General features: G+C 40.1%; 1 non-coding gene across 1 annotated transcript; it reads right to left on the bottom strand.

Moving 5' to 3' along the window:
• Positions 1–778: 778 nt before the first annotated feature.
• Positions 779–853, bottom strand: Trnaw-cca. The gene has a single exon. It is a non-coding gene; the product is annotated as a tRNA-Trp (tRNA).
• Positions 854–15,126: the final 14,273 nt, after the last annotated feature.

Genomic DNA, 15,126 nt, shown 5'->3' with positions numbered 1-15,126 from the left:
TCGTTCAAACGTTCTTCAATCACTCATGGTCGATTCATACTCTTCCGTTAGCGCAAAGGTATACAAGCAAAAATGTTTGAGTTGCTGTTTCATTTAATGTATGATTTACAACTGTAAGTTCAATGTAATATATGGCGCAAAATTTTAAAACCCGTATTTTCATTGTGAAACGCCCTTTACGTTAATGCATATTATAGACACAAACGAAAGGCGCGAATAAATAATCCTAATAATTTTAATAAACACAGGTACTGAAATCAATGGTTTCCCCGATACGACGTATTCACAAGTGCAGTCATGAACGTGTTATAACTATCTTTATGCGTAAGGCTACGTTTTGATTTTTTGTATGGGGATATTTAAAAGCTTTGGTGTATTCCAGCCCTTCGATAGTGGCACTTAACTCCGAGAGTGGACTGTGGATGGTTGTCAATGCATGTGAAGTACATCAGGGATTTTTGAACGTGAACATGCCTCGAGGACTAGATGTGCCGAAGCGTGTCTTTACATGAACATTGGCCATGTGGAACAGTTGCTGTAATCTTTTTGCTTCGAATCCATGTCTGAGGTTTGGATCTTCACGGATTCTGTTGTAAAGCTGTTCATGAAATGACATGTAATACGTCATACGTGAAGACCGTCGACTTCGGACCTATGTTTTTAACACCGTGTATACAGAACTGTAGCTGTTTTTGTGACAAGGACCAGCTAAGAATGAAATTTTCACTCTACAGCTGAGTGTGCGCTGATATGAAACTTCCTGGCAGATTAGAACTGTATGCCGGACCGAGACTCGAACTCGGGACCTTTGCCTTTGGCGGGCAAGTGCTCTACCAATTGAGCTACCCAAGCACGACTCACACCACGTCCTCACAGATTTAATTCCGCCAGTACCTTAAAGCTGTGAGGATCTGCCAGGAAGTTTCAAGGACCAGCTTAATTAGCAAATTAACCATCTGAAATACGGGGTGGTTCTAATTAAACTTCGACTAGTTGCGCCAGTGTAGACGGAAAACTACTTACCGTATAGGTACTCAAGTTTTGTAGGAATGATGTTCAGACCGTGCAGTGCAAGATTTATGTTGTTAGTAGTGTTAGTTTCATGACGTGCTGTTAGGAGTCTGTGCCCCTGTGCGCGTTACAGTTGCAGACAGTCAACATGGTTCTGGACAAGGCGAGCCGTTTTATCAAAACAAGAGCAATAGTGCTACTGCCCTTCGGGAGTATCGACTGACTGAAGCGATACGGAGGGGTGATCTTTCCGCACCGAGGTTGAAGAACGTGATACGGAAGTTCGAATTAATTGACGACTCGGGAAGCCGGCCGCTGTGGCCGAGTGGTTCTACGCGCTTCAGGCCGGAACCACGCGACCGCTACGGTCTCAGGTTCGAATCCTTCCTCGGGCATGGATGTGTGTGATGTCCTTAGGTTAGTTAAGTTTAAGTAGTTCTAGGTCTAGGGGACTGATGACCTCAGAAGTTAAGTCCCATAGTGCTCAGAGCCATTTGAGCCGCACTCACGAGGAATCTTCCACTAGTAAATTCGAGGGACCCTTAGACAGAGGATCTTCTTACCCGGAGGTTCGCGCGGTTCTCCCCCGTCGGAAGTTCAAGTCTTTCCTTGGGCATGGATGTGTGTGTTGTCCTTAGCGTAAGTTAGTTTAAGTTAGCTTAAGCAGTGCGTAAGCCTACGGACCGATGACCTGAGCAGTTTGCTCCCATAGGAACTTACCACAAATTTCCAATTTTCTCCCTGACAATGAAATCTGGCCCGACATTTACCTTCCTACTAAGCACAGTTCCACCCCTCCCATTCCACATCATCAGTGCTCCCTTTTTCTTTCCACCCCCAGCTCTCCCTAGCCTTCTGTCTCTACACCTGTTTCCTCCCTTCATATTATGGCTTACCAACACCCTCAACTATCCTTTCCTGACTATTCAACATCCACTCAGTATCCATTGTTATTACTCATCAGTCTTCCTTCCTTGCAGGCTCTCTCTTTCATCCTACTAGACACCTAACGTAGTCCCTCCGAGCAATCGACCATTCTGTGCAGCGAAGGGCTTTCAGCTTTTATATCACAGTACAGTGCTTCATTTTTAAGATCACAGTTTTTACAATGTGTTTGAAATATTTTAAATGTATTTTTATCATTTTCGTTTTACCTTTTATTCTTCTTGCTTTAAACTTTAAAAAAAGTTGGCAATGTGCGGGTGGGATACGCGTACTGAGGATTCCGTACAAACTTAATTACATATTTAGATAGTTAATCTATCCAGGGAATTGAGATATCAGCAATGTTTGCTTATTATCGGTACCGACACTGGCAAGATATCGGTCACGGTAATTCCAAGCAAATATCAGAACCTCCACAGAAGTTTGTGAGACTAGCCCGGACATAGAAGAGAAGCAAATAGAGAAGAGTTAGTAAAATGCTTTTTATTTAGTTTCGAAAACATGACTTAAACTTATTTTTATGTTTTCATGTGGTGTTATTTTTCTATTATGGTTTTATCGCACGATGCATACCGTGTAAGTTCTAGTGACCAAAAGATATTTTTATCTGATATAAATAATACATAACAGCTTTCGGATGTTCTTCTTTTACTTCTGTTGTAAGATCTTGCTTTCCAAATTTAACGGGAAGTATCCTATAGATTTTAATGAGTGAGTTTGCGACTGTCAAAATATGTGACATAAAAGACCTATCTTTGGATTGCGTTGACGTAGAAGCTTACATTTTTTCCACCGACAAGGGACCGTAGAGCTTAGTATGTGACATAAATTTCCTTGATAACTCTATCCATTCTTAACAGTCGGACGAACAGACAAACAGACAGCCAGTCAGACAACAAAGAAATCCTATAGGAGTTCGTTTTTACCTTCATTAAATTGTTTACAAATTTTAAATTCATTCGTAAATGTCTCACTTTTAATTAATTGTTTTTCGTCTTTGTGTATGTCGAGCAACGGCCTTGCCGCAGTGGATACACCGGTTCCCGGGAGATCACCGAAGTTATGTGCTGTTGGGCGTGACCGGCACTTGGATGGGTGACCATCCAGGCCGCCATGCGCTGTTGCCATTTTTCGGGGCGCACTCAGCCTCGTGATGCCAATTGAGGAGCTACTCGACCGAATAGTAGCGGCTTCGGTCAAGAATACCATCATAACGACCGAGAGAACGGTGGCTGACCCCACGCCCCTCCTATCCGCATGCTCCTCGGAGGATGACACGGCAGTCGCATGGTCCCGGTAGGCCACTCGTGGCCTGAAGACGGAGTGCTTTGTGTATGTCACATATCGTTTGGCTGAAGAGCGGTGTGATTGTACAGATGTCTGTCAGCCCACAACCCCCATCCCCAAACCGCTCCCATGGGCGAGGAGAATGCAGTAACAATGACTTTCTTGCTGTCCTGGTTTACTCAACTCAACTCAACTACTTGTGGTTCTGCCGTCCTACCTGTCCACTGCTGTGACGTGTCGGGTTTGTTGTTGACAGCAGGTAGGTCAGCCTCTGGTGTGGCACTGAAGTTCCCGCTAAGGCAGCAAAACCAACCACTTGAGCACGCCCTCACTCAAGCAATTGAATAGCATTCAGTGTTAATCATAGCTAGTAATTTCTAGTATCGCTTTCCACTTTCAAGGCTGTTAGTTCAAAATGGTTCAAATGGCTCTGAGCACTATGGGACTTAACTTCTGTGGTCATCAGTCCCCTAGAACTTAGAACTACTTAAACCTAACTAACCTAAGGACATCACATACATCCATGCCCGAGGCAGGATTCGAACCTGCGACCGTAGCAGTCCCGCGGTTCCGGACTGCGCGCCTAGAACCACTAGACCACCGCGGCCGGCGAGGCTGTTAGTATTCTAGGTACTTTATTTTCCAAAAGTTAGCTATGAAATTTGGAAACTATATGTAAAAAGATAAACGTTTCTACAGCGACGGCAAAGTACGAGGGCTAGTTTTGGAAGGTTCCATCGGTCGTGAAATGAAAAACAGTGAAAATCAAAAACGTTTTATTTGCAACATTTAGCTGAACCTTCCAGCTACTTCTCGACTTAGTTGCCGCTCGAGCTTTCAAGAGGACAGCGCCTAACCATCATCACCGATTTCATTCAGATTTATAATACGGGGTGTTCAAAAAGTCTCTCCGCAGTGCCGTATGATTGTTAGCCGCGTGTGCCGTATGATTGTTCGCCTGCCTGGGTTTTTCAACGAAACAATAAACGCACCACAATACTGCAATGATGTTCTGTACCCATTCATAGGAGTACTTGTGTTAAGTGAAATACTGAACGGTTATTTTCAACAAGATGGCGCAACCGCGCATACAGCTCGCGTTTCAATGTCACTGCTTGCTGATGTTTTTGGTGATCGCATAATTTCACAAGGACCTGGGCCTCCACGATCACCTGACCTAACACCACCTGACTTTTTCTTCTGGGGTGCAGTGAAAGTGACTGTCTATAAAAACCGTCCAAATTCTATCGATGAATTGAAAACTGCAATATACACTTTCACTGCTTCTGTTACAGAAGAAATGTTACAGCTTGTGTTTGGAAACATGATTAGACGAATTGAATTGTGTATTCAACAACGGGGGGGACACTTTCAACATTTAATGTGAAAATTTTTAAGTGAAATGAATACTCAATAAATTAATAAATTGTATTTCACTGACTTTCATTTCTGTATATTCACTGCAGCATACGGCACGAGCGGCTGACAATCACACGGCACTGCGGAGAGACTTTTGAACAGAAGTGGACAGAAACGAAAGTGACAGAAGAGGGAATTTCAGGTGGCTAACTGTTTAGAAAGTGCGTGCCCAGAAATCGACAGGCTGCTGAATCGAATCTCAGATACACCATGGATTTTCCAGTCCTCTTTTTAACTTAGCTTTCACCTTTCAACGGTGTGAGGAAACATCTGAAACAACACGTGGTTCGGATTCCACGTCAAACTGTAGATCCTCTTTCCCTGATTGGATAATTGGGGTAGGAACAACGAACAGTTCTGGTCGACCTTCACGTAATTCATCATAAACATAGGCACGACTACGACGAAATTCTGCAGACCAACTGTAACAATCTTCCCTGAAGGTGGTTGATTACCAGAAGCTGAACGAAGTAATTCGAGGTTTATGAAAATCGCAAAAAATCGCGCAATGGAAACCTTGACGTAAAATTTCCATTTTTTACAAATGTATTTAAAAGCGTGTTCTTGTGGTTGTGTTCGTCATTCCGAGAACTGGTATGATTCTGTTCTCCACGCTGTTCTATCCTGTGCAAGAATCTTTATCTCCGAACATATACTGTAACTTCCATGCTCCTAAATCTGCTTACTGTATTCATCTCTTGGTCTCCCTCTGCGGTTTTTACCCCCACACTTCCCTCTAACACTAAACTGACGATTTCTCGAGTTTTCAGAATGTGTCCTATCACAGGTTGCGCTACAAATTTCTTTTCTTCGCAGTTATATTCAGTACCTCCACATTAGTTACGTGATCTACCCATCTAATCTTCAGCATTCTTCTGTAGCACCACTCTTCGAAAGCTTCTATTCTCTTCTTGTCTGAACTGTTTAACGTCCACTTTTCACTTCCATGCAAGACTACACTCAAATCAAATACCTTCAGAAAAGACTTTCTAGCACTTAAAATTATATTCGATTCTAACAAATTTCTGTTATTCAGAATTTTTTTTGTTGCCATTCCATATGTTATACCCTCTCTCTTTTGACCATCATTAGTAATTTTATTCTTCGAATAACAAAACTCATCTACTGCTTTCGGGATCTTTTCTAATTGTCTCAGAATCGCCTGTCTGAACTCGATTGCATTCCATTACCCTTACTTTGCTTTTGTTAATGTACGTCTTATATTCTTTTACGACAATGCCCATATCGTTCAACTGTTGTTATACATCCTTTCCTGTTTTTGACTGAATTACAGTGTCATCCGCAAACCGAAAAGTTTTTATTTCCTCTCCCTGAACTTAAATTCCCCTTCCAAATTTCTCCTCGCTGCCCTTCACAGCTAGCTCAACGTACAGACTGAATAACACTGGGGACAGGATACAACCCTGTCTCACTCCCCTTCCACCACTGCTTCCCTCTCATGCCCTTCGACTCTTACAACTGCCGGCTGGTTTCTGTGCAAGTTAAGTAACTTCTGAGTCCTTGTATTTTACTCCTGCTACCTTCAGAAAATTAATGCGTATATTCCAGCCAACATTAGCAAAAACATTTTTCAAATCTACGGATGACTCAAAAATAGGTTTGTCTTTCCGTAACTTATCGTCTCAGATGAGTCTTAGGGTCAGTGTTGTTTCACGTGTTCAAACATTTCTTCTAAACACAAAATGATCTTCCCGAAGTTGATAACTACCAATTTTTTCCATTCTTCTGTGAATAATTCATGTCACTACTTTGCCAGCCATGACTTACTAAACTTATACTTCGGTAATAGTCACACCTGTCTTCATCTGCTTTCTTTCGAACTGGAATTACGTATTACTTACATTTTCCTGGAAGTCTGAGGTTGTGTCTCCTCTGTCATATATTTTGCACACTACGTGGAATAGTTTAGTCATGATTGACTCTCGCAAGGATCCCAATAATTCTGAGGAAACGGCTTCTACTCCAGGAGCCGTTTTCCCATCGCATTTTTGCCTTCATTTCCCTTGTATAGCCCTACTATTTTTCAGCTTTACCTTCTTTTCTCAGTATTGGTTTACCATCTGGCCTCTTGATATTAATATAGCAGCTTCTCTTTGCTCAAAAGGCCTCTTTCAGTTTCCTTTAGGCGGTACCTATCTTTCCCCGAGTTATACGTGCTTCTATAGACTTAAATTTATCGTCTAATCATTCGTGCTTAGCCATGTTGCACTTCCTCTGATTCTAATCTTTTAGACATTTGTATTCCCTTTCGTCTGCTTCATTTGATGCGTTTTTAATTTTTCTCGTCTCATCAATGAAATTCAGTTTCTCTTGTGATATTAAAAGGTTGCTATTAAGCCTGTCTCTTTAGCTATTTGGTTTATACGCTAATAGCAAAGAAACAGAACTAATTTGAAGGCATGTCGACGTGTGGAACTATAAAAGCCGGATGTTCGAGAAACAAAACCACGATTAATGCTAGAAAAATGTATTTTTTTTTTTCGCGGTGTTTTTGTAAAAACGTAAAAGGCAGGCGTCATATATTGGAATAATTGGTGGTGGTACCTCCCTCTTTCCATGGCAAGGACAAAACGTAGGAGCGCTAAAAAGTCCTCTAATTTCTTTCCCATCATGCTGTTTTGTGTTTTGTTAGCACCGCGACGCACGGTTTCTGAGAACTCTGTTTTCCGCTCTTACAAAGTGGCTTTACGACATCTGCTATCGGGAAATAACTCACGGAAATGTTTCGTCAGTTGCAGAAGCAGCTGAAACTCATAATGGGGCTATACTGTGGAAATGAGGCCACCACCTGCCTCATTTTAATAATGGCCGAGGTTGTAATATTCAAAGTCCCGCAATACTTCGGCAGACCCTTGTAACTAGCCGCGCCATTTGGAGTGCAGCTGTTTGTGTATTCTTGTCCCGTGGCGTGGCCATCTCGAAAAAGCGATGAAACAATAGGGTCGGAGTCAAGGAACAGACAAATGAATAGTTTATGTAATACATTTTGCCCTTCCGTGACACAGTTAGCTCACGACACAATATATTTAGTTATTGATTTTGTCACTCATTTGGTGACTGATCTGCCCATTGATTTGGACATTGGGTTAGTCATTAACCTGGACCTTACTCCCTGTTCTTGGAGATGTTCTCAGTCGAGCATACGGTCGCAGGTTCGAATCCTGCCTCGGGCATGGGTGTGTGTGATGTCCTTAGGTTAGTTAGCTTTAAGTAGTTCTAAGTTCTGGGGGACTGATGACCTCATAGTTCCATAGTTCCCATAGTTCTGAGAGCCATTTTATTTGAGTCGAGCAAACACAATTTTCTTCTTTTTTTCCCAAGTAATGTTTCAGTGGAATCAACGTATCTTTTATGCTTGTTGTTTGGTTTCTACCAAATAACAGGAAATAATGATTTCTACTGTCTATATACGTAGACTTTCAGTTTTTGAAGTAAAGAATTCGTAGACTGAAGACAAAACAAAAAAATCCAATAACTTGTTAACAGATTCTGTTGTCTCTTTAGCTTTGTCTACTTTGCAGTACAGCTCTGTCACTCTTTTACAGAGAACAGAGAAGTTAATATAGAAAGTTTATTTGAGAGAGAGAGAGAGTGTGTGTGTGTGTGTGTGTGTGTGTGTGTGTGTGTGTGTGTGTGTGTGTGTGTACGCAGTAAGTGCACAAAAAAAGAAAGAAAAAATCAATTTTTGCTGTTATTACATAGAAAGCAAATAAAAAACACTGAAGATACTGTAACTTCAGCGAAGCATGTCTGGGTGAAATGCAGAACATACCCAAAAAGAAGTTTATTTGTAAACAATCACTCACGCAAGAACGAGCTTCTAGCTCAAGATGAAACAGACTTTATGTCTTCATGTATTTGTCAACAGGACAGAAAGCTAGAGTGAAACCTCAGCGACCTATTAAATAGCTGTCAAGCTTATTCAAACTGATTCATCTTTCGGTGGTCTTTTTGGTTTTCACACAACTGATTTAGAGTTGGATATCGGTTTCTTCCAAAAATCTATGTAGAATAACGTAGACTGCTGGGCGCAGGTATGATACGGATGTTTCGTAGCCGTCGTTGGGAGGAGGTATTTCTGCTTTGATTGATGTTGGCTAAAGTATGTCACACTTTGTTTAGATATTGAGCATCTCAATATCACACGGCTGTGGATCACAAGTTCATCTGCGCGATGATATTTCGTCGAAAATTGAAGTGGTGAGGCCGTGGCTGCATAAAAAATCAGGTTAATTAAGCAAAAACCGCAACGAGCCACTGTTAACCCAGCAGCAGTAGCGTGACAGAGATCGCAATGTGGATAAACTTATTTTTTTTGCTTACCGTAAAGAGGCACGTTCAAACAACAATAGTAAAGTATTGATCTTTGAAGCGGAAGTCGAAGCTGAAAATCGCTAGGTGACACATGTCATCCGCGTGACTACGCAAGAGTTAACAATTCTATTTATCGGGAAGAAATAGCGCTGTTAGTTTCCTAACCGAGAGGTTCATCATCAGACAGCTGTTCACGTTTAAATTCACTCACTTACGCTGCACATTTTTACTTCGACGTTTTTGTTTCTGAAAAAAATTTCCTTTGGGTTATGATGCCATAAAGCAAAAAAAAGTTATGTAAAAAAGAGCTATTTTGTTGTAACTGGACTTAATAATGAATTAAAACAACTTTATATGACAAGAACTGGATGCTGTTTTTACGTTATTTTAAAATAACCTGTATTTTTACATAGCCACGCTCTCATTATGTCAATTTTCGACAAAACGAGACAGAGACTCATTGATCACTTCACTGGGGTAAAAGACTGCAGCCTCCAAAATTCTGTCTAAAGGATGTAACTTCTAGTATCGAGTATCGTCAAATACGCCGTCAGGCCTGTCACACCAGCATCTACTGGAGACGAGGCATCACAGTCCAAAAGGTAAAGTTCATTATTGTTCCATTACTGCCCACCGTAACATACAGATAAAAGTATCTTCAACCACTCCTTAACCACAAGTGTTTCCCTGGGGTGGCGAATCAGGGACAAATTAAACCACCACCAAGAAAGGACGTTGTCACAGCACCTACTAATTACCAACCCATTTGCATTCTTCCAAGGCCTTAGACTTCATAGCCCACGGCCAGCTAACGAACTACCTAATGGCAAATAATCTACAAGAGGACTACCAGTCAGCTTTCCGTAAACATTACAGCAGAACACTGCCGTAATAAGGGTAACAGATGACCTAAAGCTTGCCGTGGTTTCAGAAGAGGCAACTATAGTGTGCTTCTTACGCTTAATAAAGCCTTTGACACTGTCGACTTCCACATTTTGCTTACCAAATTTAGCCTCCTAAATTTCTCGCCAAGTGAACTACAATGGTTTCACTGATACCTGACATCTCGCCATCACTGCGTCATATCAGGCACCACAAAAACCGCAACGGAAGCGGCTGGTATCAGGCGCCTCCCAGGCTTCGGTATTAGGTCCTATACTCTTTTTCATTGTATATTAGTGATGTGTCATCAGTTTTGTCATACTGCAAATAACACATGTTGGCTGATGACCTCCGTTTGTATCTAAGGGCAAAACCAAATAAAAACTGAAGACAACTACCGAGGATCTCACCTACCTGTGTACACTATCAAAATTGGTGCAGGGTATTGTGTTAAACCTCAACCCATCCAAAACCGAAGCGATATTGGTTGGTCATTCTAGGCTCACTAGCCCGAAATATCGGTAATCCCTACCATGTTTACCCTAAACGGGACAAATATCAACTTTTCTCCAGTAGCAAAGAACCTGGAAGAAATAACAGGTGACAATCTGTATTGGACTGAGCACGGATGTACAATTTACAAGAGGGCATCAGCATCTCTCCATGTTCCACAAAAATATAAAAAGCCCCCCTTTGAACTGAAAAAGAAACTACTTATAGTAACGTTATCCTGCGAGGACTTTCTCAGGAGAGCTCCAGAGCCTGGAATTGGTTATGAATGCCTGTGTTCATTATATCTGTGATGTTTCACTCTTTGATCATATTCCCCCATCATATGCACAGCTATCCTGGCTGCGTGCAGACAAGTGCAGAAGTTTTCCAAAATCCTTTCTGTCCCACTCCACTGTTCAGACCCGGCCGTAGTGGCCGTGCGGTTCTAAGCGCTGCAGTCTGGAACCGCGAGACCGCTACGGTCGCAGGTTCGAATGCTGCCTCGAGCGTTGATGTGTGTGATGTCCTTAGGTTTAACTAGTTCTAAGTTCTAGGGAACTAATGACCTCAGAAGTTGAGTCCCATAGTGCTCAGAGCCATTTGAACCATTTTTGAACCACTGTTCAGACACTTTCTCGAAGACCTTCTCGGTACCAAGAACCCGCCTCTGGAATAACCTCTCGCATTATATTAGAGGATTAAATAATATCTACAGCTTCAGAAGATTGACGCAATTAAAATTGTTACCATTATCCCTACACGTTTTCGTTACCCTTGTACATCCTCCTTTCCACCAGATCTATTCTTATATGGCGCTGTCTCCTTAAATTTCCATTTTCTAGAACTCGTTATATCAGAAAAATCTATTTTGTATACCTGTAAGTTCTTTTCATATATTATTGTTATTCCTGCCATTATTATTATTATTATTATTGTTATTTCTTTCTTGTCTCAGACGTTATGTCTGGTTAAAAATGGAAGGTGACACGGACCTTGATCAAGCGTGACTTCCTTTTAACTGTTCGGTATATGTTACATTGCATTTAGGAACTTTCGGGTAATTGAACAAGTGTCAATAATTACAGATTTCTGTAGTTGTATATATAAGTTTGGATGCAGCTGTATTGCATTGATGTACTGGTGGATATTGTGTGGTATGACTCCTGTAGTTCATAGTATAATTGATATAATGTCAACTTTATCCTGATGCCACATGTCCTTGACTTCCTCAGCCAGTTGGATGTATCTTTCAATTTTTTCTCCTGTTTTCTTTTGTATATTTGTCGTATTGGGTATGGATATTTCGATTAGTTGTGTTAATTTCTTCTTTTTATTGGTGAGTATGATGTCAGGTTTGTTATGTGGTGTTGTTTTATGTGTTATAATGGTTCTGTTCCAGTATAATTTGTATTCATCATTCTCCAGTACATTGTGTGGTGCATACTTGTATGTGGGAACATGTTGTTTTATAAGTTTATGTTGTAAGGCAAGCTGTTGATGTATTATTTTTGCTACATTGTCACGTCTTCTGCGGTATTCTGTATTTGCTAGTATTATACATCCGCTTGTGATGTAATCTACCGTTTCTAATCGTTGTTTACAAAGTCTGCATTTATCTCTTGTGGTATTGGGAACTTTAATAATATGCTTGCTGTAATATCTGGTTTTTATTGTTTGATCCTGTATTGCAGACATGAATCCTTCCATCTCACTGTATATATTGCCTCTTCTTAGCCATGTGTTGGATGTGTCTTGATCTATGTGTGGCTGTGGTAGATGATATGGGTGCTTGCCATGTAGTGTTTTCTTTTTCCAATTTACTTTCTTGGTATCTGTTGATGTTATGTGATCTAAAGGGTTGTAGAGGTGGTTATGAAACTGTAGTGGTGTAGCTGATGTATTTATATGAGTGATTGCTTTGTGTATTTTGTTAGTTTCTGCTCGTTCTAGAAAGAACTTTCTTAAATTGTCTACCTGTCCATAATGTAGGTTTTTTATGTCGATAAATCCCCTTCCTCCTTCCTTTCTGCTTAATGTGAATCTTTCTGTTGCTGAATGTATGTGATGTATTCTATATTTGTGGCACTGTGATCATGTAAGTGTATTGAGTGTTTTTAGGTCTGTGTCACTCCATTTCACTACTCCAAATGAGTAGGTCAATTTTGGTATAGCATAAGTATTTATAGCTTTTGTCTTGTTTCTTGCTGTCAATTCTGTTTTCAGTATTTTTGTTAGTCTATGTCTATATTTTCTTTTAGTTCTTCTTTAATATTTGTATCATCTATTCCTATTTTATGTCTGTATCCTAGATATTTATAGGCATCTGTTTTTTCCATCGCTTCCATGCAGTCGCTGTGGTTATCCAATATGTAATCTTCTTGTTTAGTGTGTTTTCCCTCGACTATGCTATTTTTCTTACATTTGTCTGTTCCAAAAGCCATATTTATATCATTGCTGAATACTTCTGTTATCTTTAGTAATTGGTTGAGTTGTTGATTTGTTGCTGCCAGTAGTTTTAGATCATCCATGTATAGCAGATGTGTGATTTTGTGTGGGTATGTTCCAGTAATATTGTATCCATTATTTGTATTATTTAGCATGTTGGATAGTGGGTTCAGAGCAAGGCAGAACCAGAAAGGACTTAATGAGTCTCCTTGGTATATTCCACGCTTAATCTGTATTGGCTGTGATGTGATATTATTTGAATTTGTTTGGATATTAAGTGTGGTTTTCCAATTTTTCATTACTATGTTTAGGAACTGTATCAATTTAGGATCTACTTTGTATATTTCCAATATTTGTAGTAACCATGAGTGGGGTACACTATCAAAAGCTTTATGGTAATCAATGTGTGCATAGTGTAGCGACCTTTGTTTAGTTTTAGCTTGATATGTCACCTCTGCATCTATTATCAGTTGCTCTTTACATCCTAGTGCTCCTTTGCAACACCCTTATTGTTCTTCATTTATAATTTTGTTCTGTGTTGTATGTGTCATTAATTTCTGTGTAATGACTGAAGTTAATATTTTGTATATTGTTGGTAGGCATGTTATGGGGCGATATTTAGCTGGATTTGCTGTGTCTGCTTGATCTTTAGGTTTCAGATAAGTTATTCCATGTGTATCAGGGAATGTGTATGGGTCTGCAACGTAACTGTTAAATAATTTAGTTAGATGTGAATGTGTTGAGGTGAATTTCTTTAGCCAGAAATTTGCTATTTTATCTTTTCCAGGGGCTTTCCAATTGTGAGTAGAATTAATTGCTTGGGTGACTTCATGTTGCAAAATTATCACTTCAGGCATTTGTGGTATCATCTTATATGTGTCAGTTTCTGCTTGTATCCACCATGCATGCCTGTCATGTTGTATCGGGTTTGAACATATGTTGCTCCAGAAGTGTTCCATGTCTGTGATGTTTGGTGGATTGTCTATTTTAATGTGTGTGTTATCTATTGTCTGGTAAAATTTATTTTGGTTTGTGTTGAATGTTTGGTTTTGTTTCCTTCTATTTTCACTTTTTTTGTATCTTCTAAGCCGTTTGGCCAATGCTTTTAATTTCTGCTTTTTTTCATCTAATTGCTCTATCACTTCTTGTTGTGAGATTTTATCTAACCTTTTTCGTTTTTTTCTGACATTTCATTTCTTATAAATTGTGTTAGCTGTCTGATGTCTTTTCTCAGTTTTTCTATTCTGGTCTGTAGCCTGTGTTGCCATGCTGGTTTTGTGGGTTTCTTCTGTGTGTTGGTTGGTTCTGATCTCTGCCTAGTGTGTATATTTACTGTAGTGAGTGCTCCTACATAAACCAGTAGTTGTAACTCTTCCACAGTTGTGTTTTCATTTATTTTGTTGTGTATGATGTGTTGATAGTTTTTATTGTTGTTTCGACTTGGTTATTTGGTGGTCTATGCAAGAATGGTCTAATGTCTGTATTTGTGTCTTTGTATTCTATAGATGTCAGCTGAAATTTTTCTTCTATATCTAACATGTGTGTCACTTCGTGTTCTATTTGTGCTTGTTCTGGTGGCTGTCTTAAGATTTCGTTTTCCTCTGACTGTTTAATTGATGTGTGTTGTTCTTTATTTGTTTCCTCTGGGATGTTTGAGTCCATTACTGTATTTTCTTCTTCTTCTGATTGCACATTATTTTGGTCCAGTATTTGTTGTACTTCTTTGATGTTTTCTAATTCTGACTGGGGTATCCCGTTATTTTTGATTATTACACGGATCTGATCAGCTAGTCGTTGTTCTGTTAAAAATTTTAATTCTGGGTATCTGGTAATAAATGTTGTGTATACTTGTGATCTGTATCCAGTTGTGTTGGTTCCTAGGTTTGTTGCTTGGTAATAACAGAACATGAGGTGTCGGTTAACTTCATCTGACCATCTCATCCTCTGTCTTTGTTTTCCTTCTAGGGTGGTTGCAGGAAGCATATCCTGCAAAACACCTCTATTTGCATTTGAATCATTTTCCAGTTGGCTAGCAGTGTTGTTACCATTGTGCGCGGGCATAGGGTTCAAGCGTCGTCCCCGACCGTGACGGCGCTTGTCCGCGGCTTCTTTAGTTCTGTCCTGAACCAACTAATCACACTAAAAGGGGGGGGGGGTTAGCCCTATCAGTGGTTTGTTCTTTTCGTCGCCTTTTACGACTCGCAGAACATACATATTATTATTATTATTATTATTATTATTAACGCTGTTTTTGTTGTTACACATATAAAAAGTGCTGCATCACCGTGGTTCTAGGAGTTCCTTAACCTT

The sequence above is a fragment of the Schistocerca piceifrons genome, chromosome 6 (genome assembly GCF_021461385.2).
Source record: "Schistocerca piceifrons isolate TAMUIC-IGC-003096 chromosome 6, iqSchPice1.1, whole genome shotgun sequence".
Taxonomy (NCBI): Eukaryota; Metazoa; Arthropoda; class Insecta; order Orthoptera; family Acrididae; genus Schistocerca; species Schistocerca piceifrons.
This window is presented reverse-complemented; position numbering and strand designations above follow the sequence as displayed.